General features: G+C 33.6%; 1 protein-coding gene across 1 annotated transcript in view; it reads right to left on the bottom strand.

The window, feature by feature from the left end:
• The window catches only part of LRP1B (LDL receptor related protein 1B), a 1,432,692-nt gene that overhangs the window by 936,902 nt on the left and 469,023 nt on the right, over window positions 1-26,767 (bottom strand). The window lies entirely within an intron of this gene.

Below are 26,767 nucleotides of genomic sequence, written 5' to 3'. Positions count from 1 at the left end.
GCCAAAGTTAGCAAAACCTTAGAGCAAATTAGGATCCAGTATGATAAATGCATGAAACACAGATGAAGTGACAGAGGCATATTCATTTCACAAATAATTTCTAACAGGAATAAGATTTTCTAAACAAGAAAAATTACAGAGAGAATGTATGACTGATTGTGGTGTCTGAAAATAGGGATATTAATGGGTCGTGACAATTTCCTTTTTTCCCCTGGGGAGAAAAATAAGGGTTTTAAAGATCAAGGTTAAATGATTCAAAATAAATTGATATTTGCCACAAATTTAGTTGGTGCTTCAGAAATATTTTAACTTTTAATAAAGATATATTAAAGTCCAGTGTGGAAAAGGACAGCTAGAATACTCCAAACTGAAAATTTGGTATTTTACTAAAAAATTAATTCTCTCTAGTATTTTCTTAGCCCAATTGCTTTTAAACTCTTTCATGAAACTATCAATATTTTATGTATCTTCTCTTCTTAAAACTTTAAATCTCCGTCATAATGGTCACCCACATATGATGATCTTGCCTCCTACTTCCCTGAGAAAATCGAAGCTATTGAAAGAAATTTTCCACAGATTTATGCTTCACATTTTACCCACCTCTGCCTATTCTTGTTTTCCTTGCATTTCAAACTTGGTTTAACTCATAATTAAAGCTCCAGCCACAACTCCTGTGCACAAATCCCATCCCCTTTCACCTATTCAAGGATATCACTTGAGTTTTTCTCTACTTCCTCTCATAATCATCTTTAAAAGTTTACATTAGATCAAGCTAAAGCCTCCATCCCTTTTTGTCAATTGAGTTTCATGGGAACCCAGTCAATAGCCATTTGTTTACATATTGCCTATGGCCGTTTTTACACTACAAACACAACCCAACTAGTTGCCTTAGTTGACTAGTTGGCCCCCCAAACCTAAAATATCTATTATAGCCCTTTACAGAATGTTTTCTGACCCTTGTACTACTTTTCCCCACATTAAAAACAAAAAACCTTGATCTCACATCCTGTAGGAGTCACCATTGCCCAGTATCTTTGTTCCTCTTTATAAAAAAACTTACAAAATAATCCATACTCACTGTCTCTTTCTTCCCCTGTTTCTATCTTAAGCCCACTCCATAAAGGTTTTATCTCCATTGCTCCAGAAACTGCTCAGATACAGGTTTCCAATGACCTTGAGGCTAATAAGTGTGATGGCCTTTTCTCAGTCCTCATCTTACTTGACCTATCAGCAGCACTTGACACTGTTAACTAGTTTTCCCTGATGTACCTTCATCACTTTGCTTCCAGGGCTCAGGACTTCTGGTTTTCCTCCTATTTCACAGCCTCCTTTGTACAGTTCCACATTTTCTTGTCAACCTCTTAAGGCTGAAGTGCCCCAGGATAAAAACCTGGTCTTTTTCTCTTGCCTATCAATATGCTACTAGTAAACTCATCAGTTATCATAGCTTCCCCTCTAACTGGAACATAACTGCAGTTCCATAAGCTGAAAGCTAGGTGTGCCCTCTTCGACTTCTAATTTCCACTATTCTATTACAATTGACACTTTATATTAAAATTTATTTCTCTTTGAGATACCTGGAACAATTTCTGCTTCCTTGATATAAGTTAAGCCACTATACAAATCAACACATCTGATTTGTAGGTTTGGAATTGGGGTCAATGCCAATTATATGCTGTTATAAATATTAACATTTATATAATGTGCAAAGACCAGTCATTTGGTCTGTAAAACTACATTATTAATAAAAATATAGAATAAATGGATCTTTAGAAGTTATAACATTTTTGTTTCATATGGTAGTTATTTACATTTTGGTTTCCCCCACCAGTATCTACAGCTATAAATTATAAACCTTATATATATATATATATAGATAGATAGATAGATACATGCATATATATGAAGTTTTTGAAATGTGCAATTTCTTTGAAACCCCATAACAGTCAAAAATGTAGATATCATTGTAATTTACAGTTTTCAGATGAGGAAACTTATGGTTGATAACTAATTTAAGATTATATGGTAAATATACGATGAAGATGGTATTCAAAACTTCAAGGTCAGGCTGACTACAAACAAAGCCTATGTTTTCAAAAATGCCTCTACTTCCCACTGTACAATCTGGTGACGGTTGAAACCGTGGTGTATTTTTTTTATTTGCTTTGTCATTCTAAGCTTAGTAGTGTGCTGTAGATACAAGAAGTGTTTTTTATAATTTTTATAGGATGAATGAACTAATAAATCAGTAAAATAGCTTAATTCTAGGATGACAATTAATACTCTCAGGTGTCATTTCTAGTCCATTAAATTAAACTAGGTCCTAAAGATAGTTCATTTACATCTTTAAGTTAGGTAATTGAGTTGTCAAATCTTGTTTGATTATGGTGGAATCAGTCCAAAATTGCCTTTAGTCTATATGCTTCTTTTAGTTCAACACTGATGGAGCACCTAGTCAATGCTAAGGACTCTGCTGGGCTTCCACAGATGCAAAATTGCTTTAGACAAATTAATGAATTACAACATGAGTGTGGAAGCAAGTGGGGTTAGATGAGAAGTGCAACAATGTAAACAAAAGCTATAATTCATAGCAGAACAACACATATACTAAATAAAAATACATGTGACATTAGCTGGAAAGAGAAGAATTCATCCAGAGACTGGAAATAGAGGTAGGTATCTGGAAAAAAGGTTGTTAAAGAAGTTAAATTTAAACTAAAATTTAAAAGATGAGCTCAGTAGACAGAATTTATGAGCATGCATTCCAGATAAAGTAGACAATATGAGAAAATAAATTTTAAAAAAATGACAGCATGTAAGAGGTAAAGACAATGGTAAATAACCCCGTGTGGCTAAAACATAGTGTTTGATGTGGTCGGAAATGGGACTGGAATTATTATTTGGCGCCAGACAGAAGTAGATTAATTCTTAGATTAAGTAGAATTTTCTGTTTCAATGATGGGAATCATTGCTAGTTAAGGAGGACAAAAATGATATACTCTGACGTGTATTGTTTGAAAGTGCCTAATAACAAGGAGAAAAATGAGTAAAAGACAGTAAAGAAAGAAAAGCTATCTAAAAGGTTAGGACTATGAATATTTAGATGAGTGGATGGCCAGAAACTTGGTGAAAGCATAGTAACACTGAGTTAACAGTACCAATAAAATGAATTAAGAATAACAGAAGGATTGGAGGTTTAGAGGGAAATACTAAGTTTGCTTTTGACGGTTTAGTTTAAAACGTTGACAAGAAAATGGCTAGGAGGGAGTTGAGAATTTGAGTCTACCTAAGAAGAAAAGTCTGGACTAGAGGTGGAGATTTGGAAGTCAAAAACACATAATTGGTCCTTGAAGTCCAAAGAGAAAATAATCATCCCTTAAAAAAGAATATTTATGATATAAATCAAACCTAGAGAACTTTTATATGTGAAAGGCAAGCAGAAGAAAAGGTGTTAATAAAGAAAACAGACAAAAAGAGTCATGTACCACAATGTTCACTGCAGCTCTATTTACAATAGCCAGGACATGGAAGCAACCTAAGTGTCCACTGACAGATGAATGGCTAAAGAAGATGTGGCACATATATACAATGGAATATTACTCAGCCATAAAAAGAAACAAAATTGAGTTATTTGTAGTGAGGTGGATGGACCTAGAGTCTGTCATACAGGGTGAAATAAGTCAGAAAGAGAAAAACAAATAACGTATGCTAACACATATATATGGAATCTAAAAAAAGAAGAAGGTTCTGAAGAACCTAGGGGCAGGACAGGAATAAAGACACAGATGTAGAGAATGGACCTGAGGACACGGGGAAGGGGAAGGGGAAGCTCGGACGAAGTGAGAGAGTGGCATGGACATATATACACACCAAATGTAAAATCAATAGCTAGTGGGAAGCAGCCAGATAGCACAGGGAGATCAGCTCAGTGCTTTGTGACCACCCAGAGGGGTGGGAGGGAGATGCAAGAGGAAGGAGATATGGGGATATATGTATATGTATGGCTGATTCACCTTGTTATAAAGCGGAAACTAACACACCATTTCAGAGCAATTATACTCCAATAAAGATGTTTTAAAAAAAAAAGAAAACTGAGAAATAACTAAATATATAGACGAGGAACATAGAAAGCTTCACAAAACCTAAGGAAGAATAACAGTCCATGGAAGTAAGCAGGGCAATAAATATTAAAAACTGAGAAATATACTTGGATGAAGCCTAAAGACTGCACTGGGTTTCCTAATAGGATCAATTAAGACCTTTAAAAATGGTTTCAGCGGTTCAGAGGGGACAGAGATAAATGTAGGAAGGAGTTCGGACAGAAAGAGGAACAGTTTCTCATAGAAAAGACCAATATCTTATAGGATACAGAGCATGAAGGTAGGGGTATTACCTAATTTATTAGTCTGTACCTTAGGACGGGCATATTAATTCACTGCTTTAAATGCATTGTTTTCCACATAATCCCTATAGCCCATCTCTTTCTTTGCCCTGTCTCAGTCTGAAGTAGAAAATCCATGGACTACTGGTTCCATCTTTCTGCTTTCTCCAATCTTGAAACCCCTGGAGTATGAAGATTACAAGGCATGCTAAAAGGTTACCAACATCATGGTAGTGACGGCGAGAAAAGAGGAGAAATAAGAGAAAATGGATAAAAATGGTTATGAAAGATCAGACCTCACACATGATTTTGCATATTAGGTGGGAGTCTGGTGGCTGAAAATAGCAAAAGAGACAAGGGCAACTTAGCTTTTGGTTTACTGAATTTATCCTGCATGAGAATTTGTGTATGTATAGAGAGGTGATATGGAGACAATTAAACAGTATATGATATCAGATGAAACGGTAAATATGTATTCTTCTAACAGATCATAAAGAACTGTGAGGAGCTACCAACATGAAAAGCTAAAATTTAGGGCTTCCCTGGTGGCGCAGTGGTTGAGAGTCCACCTGCCGATGCAGGGGACGTGGGTTCGTGCCCCAGTCCGGGAAGATCCCACATGCCGCGGAGCGGCTGGACCCGTGAGCCATGGCCGCTGAGCCTGCGCATCCAGAGCCTGTGCTCTGCAATGGGAGAGGCCACAACAGTGAGAGGCCCGTGTACTGCAAAAAAAAAAAAAAAAAAAAAAGAAAAAAAAAGCTAAAATTTAAAATTTGGCCTGGCTCTATGAAAGCAATACTAATTACTGTAATGTTATGTATTTGAACTGCATACCATTTATGCTTAATTATGTGCAACACTATAATGATTATGTACATAATTAAAAGTGCATCAGATTAATTTTGTCAGAAAGATTATTTGAGCAGAACAGAAATTTTGTGCTCGACTCATCAATCTTCATAAACTGCTTTAAATGAAGCATAGTCATTGGCTCATGCAACATTATCAATGGTTTGAATCTTACACTGAAGTAGGAAGATCACTAGTATCTAAGGGGATGAAATATGCAAATCAGAATGCAAATATGGAAACATGGTATCTTATCTGTATTCTTCAGCATTATCATAAAAGAAAAGTATCTTTTTAATTAAAGAAGAGGAGCTACTATTTCAGAAATTAAATCTAATGCAATTGATGAAGGCTCCCCAACACAGACCCACTATATTCTGTGATTTTAAGAAATATTTTTGTGTTCTTTTCAAACTTGTATAGGAGAATATTATCAAAGTTTGAGTATATTTTCTGTATAAAACACAAGTTAACAGTTTACAAGTAGTAGGTAGCTTTGAGGTATCTAAGCTTCTAAGTTGATCTTTAACTTAGAAATAGATTCAAGAACTAGATTTCTGAATTTTTGTTACTAACAAACAGTAGGAGGAATTCTAAAAGGACAGAAAATTAATTCATACTAAATCTCGTATCTTTTTTACCACTCTTTTTCTTTTTTCTGAGTGTGATGCCATATACACAGCTTTGGACTCTGGAGCCAGAGTACCTAAGCTCCAATCTTGGTTTAGCTAATTTCAGGCTATGTGAATGTGGCTTCTAGATGATGAAATATATGTAAAATTAGTTTGTGCCACTTCCTAACCTGGCCCCTAAAGGATTCTGACAATCCTCTATTGTCTCTTGACTTGTCCGCCCTTTGGATGCAGGGAATCCAGCAGACAACTGGGAGAACCCTGGGACGGCAGAGACCCAAAACGGAGGGAGCCTAAAATAGCACATACAGGAAGCATCTACTGATGACCCAACTGGATTGTGATGTGAGTGAAAATTTGGATTTTTGTTGCATTAAACCCCCGAGGTACCAGGGTTGTTACATAATACCATGGTAATGGGCAAATGACTTAAGAATAAACAGGTATAGAGAGCTTATCTCTAAAATGGGAAAAATAATAGAAACTACCTCATAGGGTATTGTGAGGCTTAAATGAGCTAAGTCATGCAAAGTTCTTAAAATACTGCCTGCCTCATAGTAACTCTTTTAATTATTATCTTTATTATCATTTTACCATTTAAGCATAATCATCCATTCAGTACAACAGAATACCTGTCATCAAGCATTCTTGTCATAATTTCCATATTCTTCAAGTGATTTGGAACTATGTCTCATTTTACAATAGAAATATTTTTCTCTTTTGCTCTTTTATTTTTGGGTGTTACATAAAATAGTTCTAGTTTTGCACCTAAATCACTTCTGTATCTTTTGACATCTTCTGGAGAAGATACTTTTTTTGGTAAATTCTCCTGAAATCGTTACCTGAATGAAAAGCCCCCAACAAACAGAGAAACACTAACCATAGGAAACAAAGATTTTTCTATACTGGCTAATTGGGTTTCTATAAAATATGAATAGTACACACTGAAACAATGTATATCCACATCTAATTTGCTACATAAGCATAGACCAATCAACAATCCAGGCATGTAATTTTCACCAAATACTTATGCTAGTCTGCATAGTCTTTAGAGATTGTTCTGCTTTTTAACACATTTCCACAAATGTATGCAGGTTTATGGTTTTGGAAACACATACAAATAAATTTTGCTAACCTGCCTCAGAGTAAAAGCAGATCAATAAAGAATGGTTAGAAGCTGGTAACCAGATTCCAGCAAGTGCAAGTTATTACTTTTAGGAGGTTTCTTCCCTCATTCGTTTTGTTTATGTAAATATCTCTAAGCCAGAGAACCACTGCTTCCAATACTGTATGTGTAGCCACCAGATCATCAATAACATTATGCTGGCTGCCTTCATGACCTAAAATCGAACAATTCACATTGATCATGTATTGGACTTGGTGGGATAGTAAGAACACAGCTGTGCCATATTCATGTGCTTCTAGGTTATATGTTCCCCCCGAGAGAAAATTAGAACTTTTATAAACTCTTTGGAGATACAAAAAGTATAGGCACTTTTCCAGATATAAGTTATGTGAGGCATTATTTTACAAAATAGGATCAAATTTCATTCGCAATTTTAGTAATCAAGTTTCTTCTTGAATTTAGGTTATACAAAAATGCCTTTTAACCAACAATGATAATCACGGTAATAAGAAAAATATCTTTCTCCATGTAGTACATTTATAAAAATAACATATTTCACTCACTCTTTGTACTTGGAAATTGATAAGCTGATGCAGCTACTTATCATACCAGACAGTCCCTCTTGTCATCAGGACGTCCGCCTGACATATGTAGAATGGTGATAATTTGTGTCATATCATTCCTTATGACTGCTAAGGTGGATTTCTTCAGAATTCTTTGCTTAGTGTAAAACCACAGTCCTAGCCTCAAATTTTCAGTGTGTTCCCATATAGAAAGATACAACATTAAGGCAATTATTTTTTCCTAATTTTTTGTTCCATTTTTGTTATGGTATAATTTACACTCAGTAAAAATGATTCTTTTTAGTGTACAGATATGTAAGTTTTGAAAAATGCATAGAGTTTTGTAACCAATACCATTATTAAAATATAGAACAGGACCATCATCCTAAAATATTTTTCTATGTCCTTCTGCAATCAGCTCATTTCCCCACTGCCAGATTTTGGCCATCACTGATCTGTTTTCTGTCTCAATAGTTTTGCCTTTTCCAGCATGTCATACAAATGGAATCATCCAGTCTGTAGCATCTTTACTGAACATAACATATTTGAGATTCATCCATGTTATTTTATCAGTAGTTCTCTCTTCTGCATTGCTGAATAGTATTCCATTGTATGAATGTACCTTAGTTTTGTTTATCCATTTCACACATGATGGACATTTGAATTGTTTCTTGTTTTGGTTTATTAAGAGTAAAGTTGCTATAACATTCACATACAATTTTTGTGTAAATATAGGTTATCACTTCATTTGGTAAATTTGGGATTGCTGGCTTATATAGTAAAAAGACGTTTCACTTTATAAGAAACTATCAAAATACTTTTCAAAGTGGCTGTTCTGCTTTTCATTCCCACCATAAATATATAAATCTTCCAGCTACTTGGCCTTCTGCCCAGAACTTATTATCAGGTTTTTATTTTAATTTCTTTAACCACTCTTAACAGGTATGCAATAGTACCTAATTGTGGTTTTAATTTGCATTTCCTAATGACTAATGATATTAAACGTCTTTTCATGTTCTTATTTGCCAATCATATATCTTTGGTAAAGTGTTTGTTCAATCTTTTGCCCATTTTTTATTTTATATATGTGTGTGTGTGCATGTGTGTATATATATATATATATATATATATATATATATATTTTAGATACAAGTCCATTATGAGATATTTGACTTATAAGTATATCCTCCTGGTCTGTAGCTTCCTTTTTCATTGTATTAGTGTTTTTCAAATAATAAATTTGCAAAGAAAATATTCCTTAATTTTGATAAGTCTAGTTTCTCAATATTTTCTTTTTGAATCATGCTTTTAGTGTCAAATCCTTACCTAAGTCAATCTCTCCTTTGTTTTCTTCTAGAAATTTTATAGTTTTAGATTTTTGGTCCATTTTGAGTTAGTTTTTATATATAGTATAATATATGAATCAAGGTTTTTATGGGGTTTTTTTGCATTAAATGTTGAACTGTGCCTGCACCATTTGTTGAGAAGACTAACCTTTCTTCATTAAATTATCTTTGCACTTAAAAAAATACATATTTCACTATTTATTTGTGGATGTATTTCTGTACTCCTATGTTTCACTAATTTACACGTTTACCTCTCTCCAATATCACACTGTTTTGACATAGTAAACTTGAAATCTGGTAGCATGAATCCTCATACTTTATTTTTGTTTTTCAGTACCGCTTTAGATATTCCTGGTCCTTTACATTTCCATATAAATTTTAAAATCAGTTGTCAGTTTTTATGCAATTATGCTAGGATTTTATTTGGACTTATATTGAATTTATAGATTGGGGAAGACTGACATCTTAATACTATGGTCTTCCGATCCACAAATACAATGTAATATATGTATATTTACTTGGGGCTCTAGGAGGCTTATTTTTCCCCATGAGTTTCCAGCATATAGATCTTGCATTTATATATATTATTCAATTAATACCTAAGTGTTTTATAGTTGCATTTATATATATTATTCAATTAATACCTAAGTGTTTTATAGTTTTGGTTTATTATAAGTGGTATTATTTACATTTCCAATTGTACATCTTTAGCATTTAGAAATACAATTGATTTTTTATATATTGATCTTATATCCCAGGACCTTCTTAAAGTCAAAAAAAGACACAAATTACAAGTATCAGCAAGGAAAGAGAGTACATCACTAGTACAGATCTCACAGTTTTAAAAAGATAGAGAAAACTTCAAACAAATCTTTGCCTTTAAATTTGACAACATAGGAACTTTCTTGGTGGTACAGTGGTTAAGAATCTGCCTGTCAATGCAGGGGACACGGGTTTGAGCCCTGGTCCGGGAAGATCCCACATGTCATAGAGCAGCTAAGCCAGTGTGCCACAACTACTGAAGCTGTGCTCTAGAGTCCGTGAGCCACAACTACTGAGCCCTCGTGCTTCAACTACTGAAGCCCACATATCTAGAGCCCATGCTCCACAACAAGAGAAGTCACCGCAATGAGAAGTCTGTGCACCACAACGAAGAGTAGCACCCACTCCCCACAACTAGAGAAAGCCCATGAAGCAATGAAGACCCAACACAGCCAAATAAATAAATAAGTTTTTAAAAATAAATAAATAAATTTGACAACATAGATGAAATAGACAAGTTCCTTGAAAAACACAAACTGCCAAAGCTCACGGATAATTCCTATATCTACTAAAGAAATTGAATTTAAAACTAAAAATCTTCCCACAAATAAAACACTAGACCCAGATGGCTTCACTGGATATGCTACCAAACATTTAGAGAAGAAATAGCACCAATCCTATACAAACATATCTAGGAAAGAAAAAGGAAGAAAATATTTTCTAACTAATTTTATGAAGCCAGAATTACCCTAATTCCAAAATCATACGAACACATTCAAGAAAAGAAAACTACAGAGCAATATTCCTTACAAACATTGATGCAAAATTCCTAACAATCCAAATGTAGGAATATATGAAAGGATAATATATCATAACTAAGTGAGGTTTATCACGGCAGGTTTAGCATTTGAAAATCAATTAATGCAGGTCACCATATCAGTAGACTAAGAGAGAAAAAACATATGATCATTTCAACAGATTCCTAAAGCATTTAACAAAAAACAGTACCTATTCATGATTTTTTTAAAAAAACCCACAAATACACTTGGCAGTATAGTAACAGAGGGAAATTTCTTTAACCTGATGGTATTACTTTGCCCCAATATCAGGAACAAGTCATAAAAGGAAGAGGATAACTGCTCTTACCACTTATATTCAATAATGTACTGGAGGTCCTAGCCAAGGCACTAAGGTGACCAAAAAAACAAAACAAAAAAGTTTAAGGCATACAAATGAGAAAGAATGAAATAAATAAAACTGTTTCTATTTTTAAAGAAAAATATTTTTATGTAAAAAATTTAAGAAAAAACATCTACTCCAAATCCAACAGAGTCAATTCTTTAAGTTTTTTTTAAATAGGGCAAACATGTCACGTCATATCTTTCAATTTGCATAATAATGTCTCGTAAAGATTTACTAGTCTTTCCAAAAGAAAAATAAAAATTCTCTATAATTTAGATGTGCTATTACAAGGTGGAAACTGTAGGCCAATTAGGTGCTTTGAGAAAATATTCTGTGGACTGAGCCTAGTGTTTAAAACAGATTGTATACTTTTAAAAATAATACACGGGGCTTCCCTGGTGGCGCAGTGGTTGAGGGTCCGCCTGCCGATGCACGGGACACGGGTTCGTGCCCCACCCCAGGAGGATCCCACATGCCACGGAGTGGCTGGGCCCGTGAGCCATGGCCACTAAGCCTGCACGTCCAGAGCCTGTTCTCCGCAACGGGAGAGGCCACAACAGTGAGAGGCCCGAGTACCGCAAATAAATAAATAAATAAATAAATAAATAAATAAAAAAAATAATACACGTGTGTGGGGGGAGGTGCATGCACACTCAACGCATGGATATCCCCATCCCTTTTTATAGGTGTACATTATTCCATTTTATGGACATGGATGGTTAGTAATTTAATTACAATTACATGCTGAAACACATTTAGTTTGTATGATAAATACCGCTATCTGTTTAAAAACATTTTTACTCTTCCTTCTATACCGCAGAGTTGTTTCTAGGAAGTGGCTACCCAGTCAGAGACTCTAGGTCCTGACCTGAGAGTGTACTACACCAGTGCTAAGAGATTTTTCCCATTTTAGGCTACAGATATAGCAAGTTGCAAGTTTACTCTGAGAAAGAATCCTGATAATACCAACTCGTTTGCTAAAACTGGATGGAAAACTGCTTATTTTGGGTCCCCAAGTAAAATCATTTCTAGCAATTTAGCCACTTTACGCTCTGATTTCTTAAGAAACTTTATTGTAATGGCATTCAGAGTTCTAAAATTCAAATATGTAAAACTTTGAAACAGTTTTCATTACTTGGAAAATTAAAATCTAGTTATCAAGGCACAATCAAATAAGAAATTCATTTATTTTATGTTATGAAAAGAAAGACTTGGATTCAATATTCATTGACAAAATTTGCTAAATAATAAACCTATCATCTTCAGGTATTAGTTATTAGTGGGAATATTGTTTAAGAAAAATGTTTACCTCAGTTTTATCTATAAGAGGATATGAGAAGATAGAACAAAGTAACACATGCTCCTGTGGGGTTCTCTTCTCAGCTCATATTAGAGGATAATGACATTATTGACTTCATAGGGATGGTGTGAGGTTTAAACACGGTAATTCAATAGAAGCACTTAGCTTAATGTCTGACACACTGTAAATGCCCATTATAGGTTGGCAGTTATGTTATTCTCATTATAATCTTCAACACATCTCTAACAAAGGAATCTCGTAATTTTCACTTCCATCTTTTATTTATATAGAAGGATAGACCAGGCACATATGGTATCTTGAAATGTGCTCTAGTCTTTAAGGTAGAAGACAGATGTATCTGTAGTATTTCTTACCAGACATTTAACTGTGGACTAGTTTCTTAACCTTTCTGGGCCTTAGCCTCCAACCTAGCATATGTCTTAATAAGTTTTTAAGAATATTAAAAGACATAATGAGTGCAAACATGCTCTATAACTTGTAGAGTATTATTATCAATACTGAGATACTGACTGGTATATGGAGAGATAAAGGAGAGAGTGCTAGGTGTATTGGACGGGTAAAGCCAAGGTATGCTGTGGTATTACACATCTTGTTTCAGTGTCTTGTATTTGATTTTGCAGTAAGAATGATATGCTAGAATTATTAATAGTAAGATAAACAAAATCAGGTCTTTGCCTTGTTCAATTTATGTAGTCACAACCACAGAGAAACGATGCTTGAGGAAAAAAAAAATTAACCAAATTTACCACAAGGTTGTGAGAGAAACATAATTACCAAGTAGAAATTGCATACATCTAGTTAGGGAGTTTTTCATGCCTAGAGGTAGATGGGTAAGAAAATAAATGTAGAGTTAAAAAAGGATTATATACATATAAATTATATAAGTATATTGCATAGCTTATATAAGATAAACATAATAGGATGGAGGTGGCAGTAGCAATTGGGTTAGAGGAGGTGAGGCACTGTGAATAAAGACACCTCTTTTGTAGAGGGAGCTCATAACTGCCAGCAGTCTCTGCATATTTAGTAGGCAACAGGTACTTGTGACTAAATTTATTGGAAAGTAAAGATAAAAGTCATTTTTTTCCCTTCAAAGGATGAATATCATTCTCTTAAATCTGCATATTAGTCCCAGACCATAGGAGGCAACAATAACCTTGGGAAGGTGTCTATATAGTCAATGAAATGAGAATGAACAAAGACAAATTCAACACAGTGCCTGACATATTAGGTCAAAAGGTGCTCACTAGCTATGTTAAGCATGGCAATTAAATACACCAATTCACCTCTCCATTTTTCCATACCCTTAGAAAAAGTGATAAGAAAGGCTCAAACACACAAGAATAAAGAGAATAGGAGAGGAGACTAGAAAAGACAAAGGTAATCAACAAAAATTTAAAAGCAAAGAAGCAATAAGTGCACGATGAGTGATTGGCCTTTAGGGTACTAAGGAAGTAAAATTTAAGCCAAGGGTTGAAGGAGATGAGACAAATCATGATCAGGGATGCTGCATTCCAAACACATAGACTGTTCATTGCACCACTCCAGTGGGCATTATTAAAGCAAACTTTGATATGAGTGGAACTCAAGTTGTACAACAAGGAAGCCCTTGGAGGAGGGCTGATAAAGACCATTTTTGAAAAAAACACAGCTATCATCATATAAGGACAAAAGACTGAACGTTTTGCTACTATTAGGAAAATGAAAAGGATGCTTACTATTGTCACTTCTGTTCATCGTTTCACTGACCAGGGCAATTAGCAAGAAAAAGAAATAAAAGTTATCCAGATTGGAAAGAAAGAAATAAAACTATGTCTAGTTACAGATGACATGGTCTTGTATATGGCAAATCCTAAAAAATACACATTAAAAACACCTATTAGAACTAATAAATGAGTTCAGCAAGTTTGCAGGATAAAAGAAAAAAAATATACATATCAATTGTATTTCTATACACTAGCAATGAACTACCTGAAAGTGTAACTAAGAAAAATTCCATCTAAAAACTGCACAATAAAAGAATAAAATATTTAGGAACAAATTAAACAAAAGAAGTACAAGACCTATACACTGAAAAATACAAAGTATCATTGAAATAAATTAAAGAAGATCTAACTAAATGCAAAGGAATCCCATATTCACAGATTAGAAGACTTAATGTTGTTAGGATGTTAATACTTTCCAAATTGATCTGCAGATTCAATGAAATCCATAGGAAAATCTAAGCTGTCTTCTGCATATTGACAAGATGATCTAAAATTCATATGAAAACGCAAGGGACCTGGAATAGCCAGAAAAAAAAATCTTAAAGTGAAGAACATTTTGGAGAACTCACATTTTCCCATTTCAAAACTTACTAAAAAGCTACAATAATCAAGACAGGTGGTACTACCTTAGGATAGAGACATATGTCAGTGGAATACAACTGAAATTACAGAAATAAACTCTTACATCTACATTCAATTAATTTTAGATTAAAAAATTCAATGGGGAAGAATTTTTTTCCAACAAATGACTCTAGTCCAACTGGAAATTCACATGCAAAGAAACGAAGTTGGATCCCTGCCTTCTGCCACATGCAAAATTTAGCTGAAAATGGATTTTATATCTAAGAATGGGAGCTAAAATAATAAAACTCTTAGAAGAAAATGTAGAAGTAAATATTTGAGTCTCCGAGTTAAGCAAAGCCTTGCTAGATAGAGCATCAAAACCCAAGTGAAAAAGGAAAAAAAAAAAAAGATAAATTCCACTTAAGAAAACTAAAAATGTTTATGCTTCAAAGAATACCATCAAGAAAATGAAGAAATGACCATAGAATGAGATAAAATATTTCCAAATAAAATCTGGTAAGACATTTGTATTCAGATAAATATCTAATAATCCTTATATTATGATTTTTATAATTCTTATGAATAACTCTTACAATTCAATAATAAATACACAAATAACCCAATATAAAGACAGGAAAAGAATGTGAATCCACATTTCTCCAAAGAAACCACACAAACGTCCATTAAACACATGAATGAATATTCAACATCTGTATTCATTAGACCAATGCAAATCAAAAACACAATGACAATACTACTTCATACTTATCAGGATGGTTATAATCACAATGACAGACAATACTAAGTACTGGTGAGGATGTAGATAAATGGGAACCCTCATTACACTCTTGCTGGAAATGTAAAGATCCAGCCATTTTGGAAAACATTTTGGCCGTTCCTCAAAATGTAAAATAAAAAGTTACCACATGGTCCAGCAATTCTACTTTTAGTTATTTACCAAAAAGAAATTTGAACACACAAAAACTTGTAATTGTTGTCCATAGCAACATTATTCATAAATGCCAAAAACCTGGAAACAACTTAAATATCCTTAAGGGAATGAATAGGTAGGCAAAATGAGGTATAGCCACACAATGGAATATTATTTGACAACAAAAAGGAATGCAGTACTGATATAAACTACAACATCAGTGAACATTGAAACCATTAAGCTAGTAAAAGAAACCAGGCATAGAAGACCACATATTGTATGATTCCTTTTATATGAATTGTCTCAAATAAGCACATCAATAAAATGATGGTTGCCTAGTGCTGTGGAGATTGGGAAGAAACGGGGAGTGATCGCTAATGGGTCCAGGGTTATTTTTAGGCATAATGAAAATATCCTAAAATTGACTGTGGTGCCGGTTGCATAGCTCTGTGAAGATACTAAAAAAAAAAAAAAAAAAAAATGGATTTTATAATTTAATTGGGTGAAATGTAAGGCATATGGATTATTTTTCAATAAAACATTTAAAAAATCACACACAAAGGATTAGGAATCACAATGGCATTAAAACCTTCAGTGGTAACAATGGAATTTAGAAAGCAGTGAAGAAATGCCTAAATTCTAATAGATAATGATTTTCAGTCTCTAGTATGCACAGATAAATTGTCAATTAAGAGAACAGAATAAAGATATTTTCAGACATGTTAGGCCACCAAAAATGTATCATCCAAGCATCTTTTATCAGGAGGCTTACACAGAAGCATCAATCCAGGAGGATTTGTGTCCTTCACCAAAGAGAAAGTAACTTATAAAATAAACTTTGCCCAAACTTTGGCAAAGAGATTGTCTAGCAGGCTAGTGAAAGGAAGTCCCAGGATAACATTTATGCAATCAGTTTAAGTTGAAGAAAGTACACAGAGGGCTTTAGAAAGTATGTCAACAAGAAATTAAAAGTTTAAAAATTATATAAAAGCAATGTTTATAGTGTACTACATGGCTCAGCTCTGAAGAATGTGTACAAGATAATAAATGATGAACATAGTGAATATTTATTTAAATAATAATAATATAATTATATAGAAAGAATGTGTGTAGTAGGTGGGGTAAGGAGGGGATTTCTACTTAAGCAAAATAGTCATCTTTCAGTAGAAAGCTAGTCAATAATACCTTAATCTGAAAAAAATCAAATATCCATTTAAGCATGTTATATTATAAATATTCAGATTTTTTTTTTTTTTTAAAGAAGAGTTAAAAGTGTTGTATCCTTGGTGAACAGAGATCAGGGATGAGTAGAATGTATGAGGTGACTACTCTTTTTTCATTTTGAGCTTTATAGAACTATTTGACTTTTATGCCATGAAATCTCTTTGATTTCAAAAATTATTAATTAAAAAATAGGAACCAGATGACATCTTTACTGGGTCTCCATTTATAATCAATACAAGCATTTTTACATTTCAGGGTGCTTTCTGAGGGAATTCATAAAACAAGTGTTTTTTCAATAGATCTTATATTTTTCTGATAAAGATTATTTTAGTCATTTAGCACTCAATGTCTTTCACAAGTATTTTAATCCCTTTATCTTTTTCTTGCCTTCAGTATAATTGTGCATATAGTTGACACAACACTTTACAATACAGTTCCAAGATGTGGTTAATTGGACAGCAAAGCTACAATTAAAACTTTAACTTTGGGGATTGAAAGATATTACAATATATAATCAGAAAATATATTAAGAGGGATATTTTTATGTGCTTTCTTCCTTTCTTTCTTTCTTAAAACTAGTTGGTACATGTAGGTGTGACAGGGAAAAACAAACATCTGTGACAATCAGAGAAAGAAATGAGGTAAATTTTTCCCACTCAAAGAGAAAATCACACAATCTATTATTTAGAGGTAGTGCAGAAAGACAATTAAGGAAAAGATTAGTAAATTAATCAGAAGTGATATCCATAGGAGCAGACTGTATATAGTCTTACATTGGAAAACAGACTAAATAAAACTCCAGAACAAAACACAGTTGACCCTTGAACAACGTGGGAGTTAGGGGTGCCAACCCTCTGTGCAGGAAAATCTGGCTGTTCGGTCCTCTGTATCTGTTAATTTGATCCAACCATCGATCATGAAGTACTGTAGTTTTACTATTGAAAAAAATCTACTATAAGTGGACCCACACAGTTCAAACCTGTGTTGTTCAAGAATAAACTGTATTATAACTTTGTGACATTTCGAAGATACATAAAAATAATAAAATCCATATTTCATGATAATTAGAAACCATAATTTTAAATAAATAGAAGAGCTCAAGCTTATCTTTCCAATGAAAGTACTCTAGCAAAAAGAGTATGAGTCAAACTTCATAACATAAAAATACAAATTGTGCCCAATTTCCATTTCTTAGGTTCATTAAATGTGTTCTTCAAAGGTAGAGGTACAAATGTAATATAATTATAATGAAGTCTTCTGAAGGAAAGGTATTAAATCTTTTTAGAAAATTGGGACCTACAGCTCTGTCTGAGAAGAGGCAAAAGGAACCTCTAGTGATGAAAGGTAGAGGCCTGCTGAGGCCCAAGAAGAGCCAGCTTGATGTAGAGAATGGACTTGAGGACACGGGGAGGAGAAGGGTAAGCTGGGACGAAGTGAGAGAGCGGCATTGACATATATACACTACCAAATGTAAACTAGATAGCTAGTAGGAAGCAGCCACATAGCACAGGGAGATCAGCTCCGTGCATTGTGACCACCTAGAGGGGTGGGATAGGGAGGGTGGGAGTGAGATGCAAGAGGGAGGGGATATGGGGATATATGTATACATATAGCTGATTCACTTTGTTATACAACAGAAACTAACACAACATTGTAAAACAATTATACTCCAACAAAGATGTTTAAAAAAAAAAAAAGAGTCAGCCTGAAATATCGCAAGGCTTCTGTTAACATTCCAGGTAAAGCCCCGTGCTACTCAGGCTTCCTCGCCTCAGGCCTTACAAAGATAAGCAGCTTGGAATAAATAGGTCAGCTGCAGAAGAAGGCTTTAGATCTCATTTGGATTGGGTTATTTCAGAGGTCTGATCACTTTGGCTTGTTTTTAAAATTAATCAATGCATTAACTATATCTATTCTGCTAAGTTGCTGAATCAGTAAAACCGTATTTGAAACACCTAAGGCTACAATCTTATCCACAAGAAGGAAGATTAACACTATGCCTAAAATGGTGAGGGAAATCTCCTCCCTGAGTTTATTTTTTCCTTACCTAGGGAATAATCTGTATAGGAGGGGCAAATGAACCCATGAGACCTACTTTTCCAGATAGGAGTTTGATAATATCTGAAGCTTAGGAAAAAGTAGGCTTCATAGCTCTATACATACAAGTCTAGGAGAGTGAGGCTGGAAAAAAAGACATCTGGTTCTGTTTTCTTGGAGGAGAGGGGCAGATCTATCTACCTGTGCAAGAATTCTTCAAATTAGTTCACAGATGAGTAATTCAAGGGTCCTGTCTAACTTATGTCAGGAATAATTCTCTTATCATATTTCATGACATCTCTGATTTTTGTAAATAGATAAGGCATTTAAAAGTTTTTTAGATGACAGGTATCTTATACCAAGCTTGTTTACAGAAACCAAGACAAAAAAGCTAAAAAAGATTAAATAAATTTATCATGAAGGTAACTATAATGGTCTGTCATATGTGAGTATTTGGGGAATCAAGGTATAGTCAGGGGAATGCATATTAGAAATCCATAACACATGTTACAAAGTTACTTTAACCCTAAGTCTCAAGGTATATCCTCTTTCTCCATGTCACCTTGGAAAAGTAACAAAAGACAGTTATTATGTAAGCAATTATGCAAAGAGTTAATTGACTTCTAGGGAAATTCAGTTCCGTTCTTTGTGTTATAAAAAGTAGTTTGCTAGGCATATTACAAATTAGAAAACAACTGAGTGAAACCATTGCAAGGGCAGACAATGGATCTGTCTGATACCCTCATTGTCTTAGCAGAATATCTGACGCATGGAAGATTTTAGTAAATTTTTGCTGAATAAAAAGTTCATTTCTAAAATATTTCAATTCTTAGTTTGGAGCCTGGAAAAATCAGTCCTCTCAATGAGGACGTGGTTCACCCCTATGTCTCTTAATATTGCAAGTGCTGAGTTGTTATTTGTCTTTTCATGTGAAAATCCTGACATCTCTACTAAATTGTAAGCCCCTGAATCAAAAAGATGATTTTATTTTATTACATTTATGTGTAACTTCAATTTCCAGCACAATGCTTTCTTACCCGAGATTCTGCATTTCTAACAAGCTCCCAGGTGAGGCCCGTGTTAATAATTCAAGTATCACACTTTAAGTAGCATTGATTTTGTGGAGGGAAGAAATAATGAATAAGTTGTTTCTAAAAACTTTGGTGAAGATAAAGTTAATGTCTCAAGGCAAACCAGACACTATACCAATTGAAAACTACGGTTTCCAGTAACAATTCACTTTTCCACTATGGATGCAAGCTTACAGACCCTGGGTCCCTATCTCTTCCATTACTAGCAAATATATGCTTCTATAGAGTTAGAAGCAAAATCCCAAGTAAGCATGTGCACATCCTTTTAAGAAAAAAACATGCCTGTGGTCAATTCTAGAATTTATAGAAAAAGAGACATTGGGAATCTGTGTCACCTTTTAACACCTCATGTCACTTGTCCAAATGCATGGGCCCTGAACTATGTTGACTTTCCCCAAAGTGACCACATAGCCCCAGAGGGCTAGGCTGTGATAAAATGAGTATAAACCTTCCAGCTTCAATGTAGCTGGTTATTTAATCTCATATAAATGTAGAAGACACAGCCTATACGGGATGAAAATTAGTATTCACTCATGCTTTATAGTTTTGAATAGGACTTTTGATGCCCCTAATATTTATCTCTGCAATCATAATCTAACATACATTAATAGACTATGTTAAAAACTAAAAAAGTAAACAAAAAGCTTACCAGAAACAATCAGCATAAAAACACAGAAGAAATTTTTCATTATAGTTTTCTTTAGAATGGAGAACACTTAATATCTTGTTTAAAGTCCCAGAAATAAAAATATTAATCATGATTCACTCTGAGAATAACTGCTACCTGGTGAAATTTACTGTCCTTTTTACATTCCTAAATTTTCTAAATTTTAATAATACGCATGTGGTACTTTGTAACAGTACAAAATTGAATTTTATTAAGAATATAAAGTAATGTAGTAGGTAGTTTCTAAAATCCACAATAAAACTAGACTGAAAAGGAAGAGTGGTTTTCACTGTAGGCATTACAAAGTGGTCAGCCGAGAAGAGAGTCTGCCACATAAAGATCCAGCCCATATTTGTATTCAGTCCTTAAAATAAGTGCCACAGCATTTTCGTTCTCTCTTGCTGATTTATATTTTCATGAATTTACCTGATCTTATCATAATGTTATTCATTTCAGTTTTATTATTCAACATTCACAGTCAAGATACCAATGTCTAGACAGGCCTTATCAAATACTGCTCCTAGTTTTTTTCCTAGTTCATTTCCCCAATTTTAGAAGTATATTTCTTTTACAGATTAAGCTTTTTACTTTAATTTATCCTAAGCCTTACTTTCTTCCATACAGAAACTTCCAGTTTTCTTTTTTGACAGCAAGGAGTACCTTGATTGATAGCATTCAATTGCTGTGTTGAAACAAGCAGCTGGCTTATTTTACATTAGTACATTTTTTATTAGTTTTACCTGTTACATGTGAAAGAATATGACAAAAATGTAATGATCTTAGGTGTTCCACCTGGGCCCATAATTCTGTCTAGATTATAGAATATAGACTTTGCAGGAAAGAATCTGAGAATTCTGGATAAGAGTTACAACACAGACATGGATAAAAGTATGAAATTAGTTCAATGTAAATATGCTGCTTACCAATTCTAAACAACATAGGTGTGTCAGGAAGGCGTGTGCTTGACCACATATGTTTAATATATGATTAAAATATGTTAATAATATTTTTACTTATAAAATGTTTTAAAATTGGATAAAATCATAGTATCTTGGACAGTTTTTACAAACAGTGGAAACAGAAAGTCAGACTACTTAAACCAGTTATCCTGAACCCAACCAGTAAGTTTACATAACAGAACTCTGAGTATATTCATATTCTTCATGGTGACACAATGATAAAGAGATAGTAAACAAACTGAGAAGCACATAAACAGAGGTTAACAAGGTAGTGTAGTATAGTAGTTAAAAAACACAATTTTTTATGACAAACATATTGGTTGACATCCACAATCTGCTACTTACTAGTTGTGTGATCTACCCTGAAAAGTGTTCTTGACCTTTCTAAGTCTCAGGTTTCTCACCTAGAAAATGATCATAGGGATAGTAACCCTAAAAAATCCTTTCGGAAGAAAAGATCAGATAGTGTTAGCAAAGTACCAAGTACGTTCTGATTCTTGGTAAATAATGATTTCTTTTCTGAATAACATACTTTGTTATTATATTTGTAGGATTTGTTAAGGTATATCATAGTTCCTGTACACATTTCTTGAGTCTGTGGAATTAGCTAGTGATAATTACTTATCATCATGATGTGCAGGACTGGAAAAGCTATGTGCATTACCCATGACTAGAATATAGTGGTGGCTAAAATGTTAGAATCAGAGTTGAGATTTACCCTATGACTTCTACTGATTAGTTATAAGGCTTTATCACAATAACTGAGCCTATTTGGAACCTACTTTTACAGAGGCAGAATGAAGTTACTAGGGGTACCTGCCTCATGGGGTTATTGGAAGGTTAAATGGCAAAATATGTGTAAAGCACTTGCCACAATTCTCGGGACATGTAAAGCTAGTTAATAATATAAATAAAACACTAGTCTTCAACTGTTCAGGAAATGGGATCTGTACTTTGCAAAGCAAATCTGGAGAAAAGATAATGAATTCAAACGATTCAACAGGATAAAAATAGGTAGGACTGATAGCATAGCTTATAGTTTTTTAAAAAATCAATTATGATGAAACTTCCATGAGCGAGATATTTTTCTACTCCTTGATGGGCCTCTCGATGGTTTTATATATATGCAGAGTTATGTAACATCTCCATCTTCCAAGAGTTCTAAATCTAAAAGGGGATATAATTACATATAAATAATTAACCAAGCCTTTATACATGATGATCAAGTGGACTGCAGTACTAGAATGGCAACTGAAGTTCAGAGGAAGGAGAGAACACCATTGTCCAGAGCAGCTTGGGCAAATTTTATTAATGTTATTTATGATTACTGAAGCATTCATAAGTTGAAATATTCAAAGGCATACTAAAACAGGGTAAGAAAACCAGCATAAATTATATTCAGATAATAATTAGTAGAAATATATGGATGGTGGGTGTAGAGGTTTAGAAAATGTAAACGGTTGGAAATAAAACAGAAAGGGGCCAGATACCACAGTATAATATCTAACATATTAATGGTATCATTGTTGGTTTCATTTATATGTCTCCTCCAATAGACTAAGTCATTGAGAGCAGAGATTTTGCCTTTCATCTCATTATCCAGATGCCTAGCATGGTGCCTGGCTTCTTTAACCATTCACTGTTTATTTATTCCCCTTTATCCATAAGGTAGCTGTACTATGGCATTTACAGACTCAAGGGATAAAGACAAGTAAATAAGTAATTATCATACCAAATGGTATGTGTTATGACAGGGGAAATACAGTGTTCAGTGGGAAAAAATATCAGCGGTGTCTTGGAATATTTCCCGAAGTAAATTACATCTAAATTGAGACCTACATGTTAAGTAGAAATTTACCAGGCAGAGTGGGGAGAAAGAGTCCTCTATAAAGACAAATAGGTTGTGAAAAAGGTCCAAAACCGAGAAAGGACACAGCACAATCAGGGAACTAAGAGAAGTTTGGGTTGATAAAAACAAGATTATGTTTGTCTCCTCAATATTTTCTTCCTGTTTTTCTCAAAACATGTTTTCTTTTGGACTGTATGAATTTTAAATAAATTCATTTTCCTATTTTTCAAACTATAACTTTTTGCTTGTGTGTGTATGTGTGTGAGAGAAAGAGAGGGAGATGGCTCTAGGGATACAATGTATACTTAAGTTCTCACAGCCTACTTAGAGTTAACATTTTACTAGTTCACATGAAATGCAGATATCTCACTACTTTATGGATCCATCTATTCTCTTTTCCTCCCAATATTTAATGTTATAGTTGCCAGGTGTATTACACCTACACATATCATAAACCTAACAGGAAAATGTTATAATTTTTGTTTTCAACTGTCTTTATGTATTTTACAGAAATTAGGAGAAAAACCATATTCTATTTACTCAGGTAGCAAGGCTGGAAGAAAGAAGGAAACAATCGAAATTAAGAATGTAGAAATAGAGTCACTTTTTTCTTCCACATAGCGGTAGAAAATTCTATTTCTCTGTATCAAAACTTCAAACAAGTAAAGTGAGAAAAGAAAACACAAGAGAAAAAATCATCTAAGTAACTTTTGAATGAACCCTTATATATATTTACTGTGTTTCTATTACAGATTAAGATACTATTGTAGGTGCCTTGAGTGGTGGTGGGGGGGCATAAAGATTAAGCCAAAATCCCGTAAACAAGGAGTTTACAGCCTACTAGTTCTCTGTGTCCTCTGAAATTGACTATATTCAATGATCTGAACTTGTGTCTACATTTTAATTTTTTTCTAACTTTACCTACTTAGGATATTTGCTTTCAGCTAATTAGATGCTCACAACTTGCAAATTTATACATCTTGTATCTACAGCATTTTCTACCCTAGATGAATTCACTTCACCGGAAGAGAAGAACCAGCAGGGCTTCACTCGTAAGGCCTGCCTCTCCTTTCCTTCATGTTTCTACATCACATTTGACCCAGATTAGTTATTACTAGTGTGGTGTGGTTCTAACTTTTAGGGTCACTAAAAAGCGGCCTCCAATTTCATGAGATCTAAAACACTTGCAACTGATGTGTTTGCACATGTAATTTGTAAATTAAAAGACTTTCTTGATTTTTCCTTCACTACACCTGGAAAATATTTTGATAATGAAGCAATACAATTTAGATAAATAAGTAGCTGTGGATTTTTTAAAGAATTCAAACGCATAAAATAGTTATCTGGATACATAATAATCTCACATAAATTACAAAATGGTGCTAGAATATGTAATATTATTTCTGTTACTACTTACATTTATTACATCTTCTCATTAATTGAGTTTACTTTTGAATTTCATTTCTAATATTGAGGCATATATTCATCACATGGTTTCTGACATTTGATTACACTAGCAAAGAAAAAGGACTGTGCTTCAGAAAAAATATACAACCTTGGAATACTCGCTGTGTTATATTATATATAGTATGTACTCACTTTTTCTTTATACTTTAAAGATTCTGTAAGGAGGTGAAAAATTGGGAAAAGATAGAACAGTAAAGCTCAATGGCAATAATGAACAATAGGATTATGGATGTGGGAACACAGATCCTCTCTGGAGCTTGTAGAATATCTGAGTATATGAGTTTTTGTTTATTTCTCCCTACTCTGATTTTACATATTTGCTATTTACTAGTGCTAACAATGTACCAAATACTGTCAGTTCTGTGCATATTGCATTTTATCTTCACTGCAAACCTACATGCGGATTTTGTTTTGTTTTTTCTTCCCTATTTAATGGAGGAAGAAATTGAGGCTCTAAGAGTTTAAATAATTTGTACTCTTTCTCAAAGCTCATAATAAAAAGTGAGAATTCAGGCCAAGATCTATAAGATTTCACAGTCTTTACTTACAATCATTCAACACAGTTCTACCTCTTGCTTCAGGAGAGGAACACAGAAAATAAAGGATATCTAAAGAATTGATTAATTAGGGTGAAAATCTCCTTTGTATTCAGAAAGCAATGGCTCTATTTCATGGTGGAAATACCTAGACATGAAGGATATTTTAAACAAATTAGATGACTATAATAGAAATAATCTTAAAACTAAAATATCATCTACCAAGCGTTCTAAAAACATTCCAGAAAGTGCTAGTATTTATTACTTATATTTTAATTAAATATATATATGTTTTGGATAGGAGACTAGTATTAATTTAATAATGGGTTGTTTACATGGTACATTAGTAATAAATAATGGCAATTTTTCTTTGCCTTTATTCAGTGCTGTATTTATTATAGGGTGGGAGGCAATTGAATAACAATAATTCCACAGCCTTGACAAACAGTAAAGTAAAATTCTGAGGAAGCACTTTTATGTGGATACCAGTTCTTATTTATTTGATTTCTGCTAGGCTAGTGTCTGTACTCTAAGAATTAATTTGAAATATTTGGACCTGAAAATATTAAACAGGTATCAGTGGTCCAGTAGGAAACAAACACAAAAACCCCCAAAATCTAGAACTAGTTTCCTCAGATTTATGAAACATGGAGATTTTTAATTTTCATTTTGAGAATGAATACGGACTTCATGTTAAAGAGAGTTTTTACTATGGGGCAGATGATTAATTTCCAACTCCTCAAAAGAATAAGCCCAAATATTAACTTCAACATAAGCCTGCCTTCTAACAAATGTAAAATGCCATGTTTCAAGCCAAGTGAAACAGAAAATCCTCTAAAGAAATTTATCTCCATTCTTGAGTATAAGGTATGTCATTTCTCTCTTGAAGACCACTTATCTCAAAGGCAATGTTACCACTCTCACTTTTGGGGTAAAAAATAAAGTCTTCAAAGGGTAATTTGGGAATCAAAATAGAAATGCAAAGAATAAAAAACAGTCTTCTTAGAATTACATACAACTTTCAGATGAGATATTCCTGGCTTCAGATAGTAATACTAGAGAGAGTTTCTACTCTAGGTAAAAAGCTCATTTCAGATTTTATTTTATTAATGTAATTAAAATACTTTTTGAGACGAAATCATGTTGAATAGGATCAACATTAAGGTAATTTGCTTTTATGAATTGTTTCATGATATAATTTTTCTAGAGCCTTTATCTTTATGAATATCTACTTCCAGCTTGATAAAAACAGCTACTCAACTTTTCTAGTTTTATATCTTGAGGTTTGGTGTAATTTTTTATGTCATTCTATTACTTAAAAATATTAGAAATCTGTTTTCTGTCAATGTTCCATAATTGTTGAAGACATGTGGAAACTAAAGTCACACATTTTAAGGCTATATTCTAATTTTATGGCAAAATATACTGCCCATTATGCTGTATTGACTCATTAAAACTAGTTTTGGGTTTAAATTTTTTGCTTTATTACAAAACATCTCCTGATTCAACAAATA

This window comes from Tursiops truncatus, chromosome 7 (assembly GCF_011762595.2).
Source record: "Tursiops truncatus isolate mTurTru1 chromosome 7, mTurTru1.mat.Y, whole genome shotgun sequence".
Classification (NCBI taxonomy): Eukaryota; Metazoa; Chordata; class Mammalia; order Artiodactyla; family Delphinidae; genus Tursiops; species Tursiops truncatus.
Note: the sequence above shows the minus strand (reverse complement) of the source record. Positions and strands in the feature narration are given on the sequence as shown.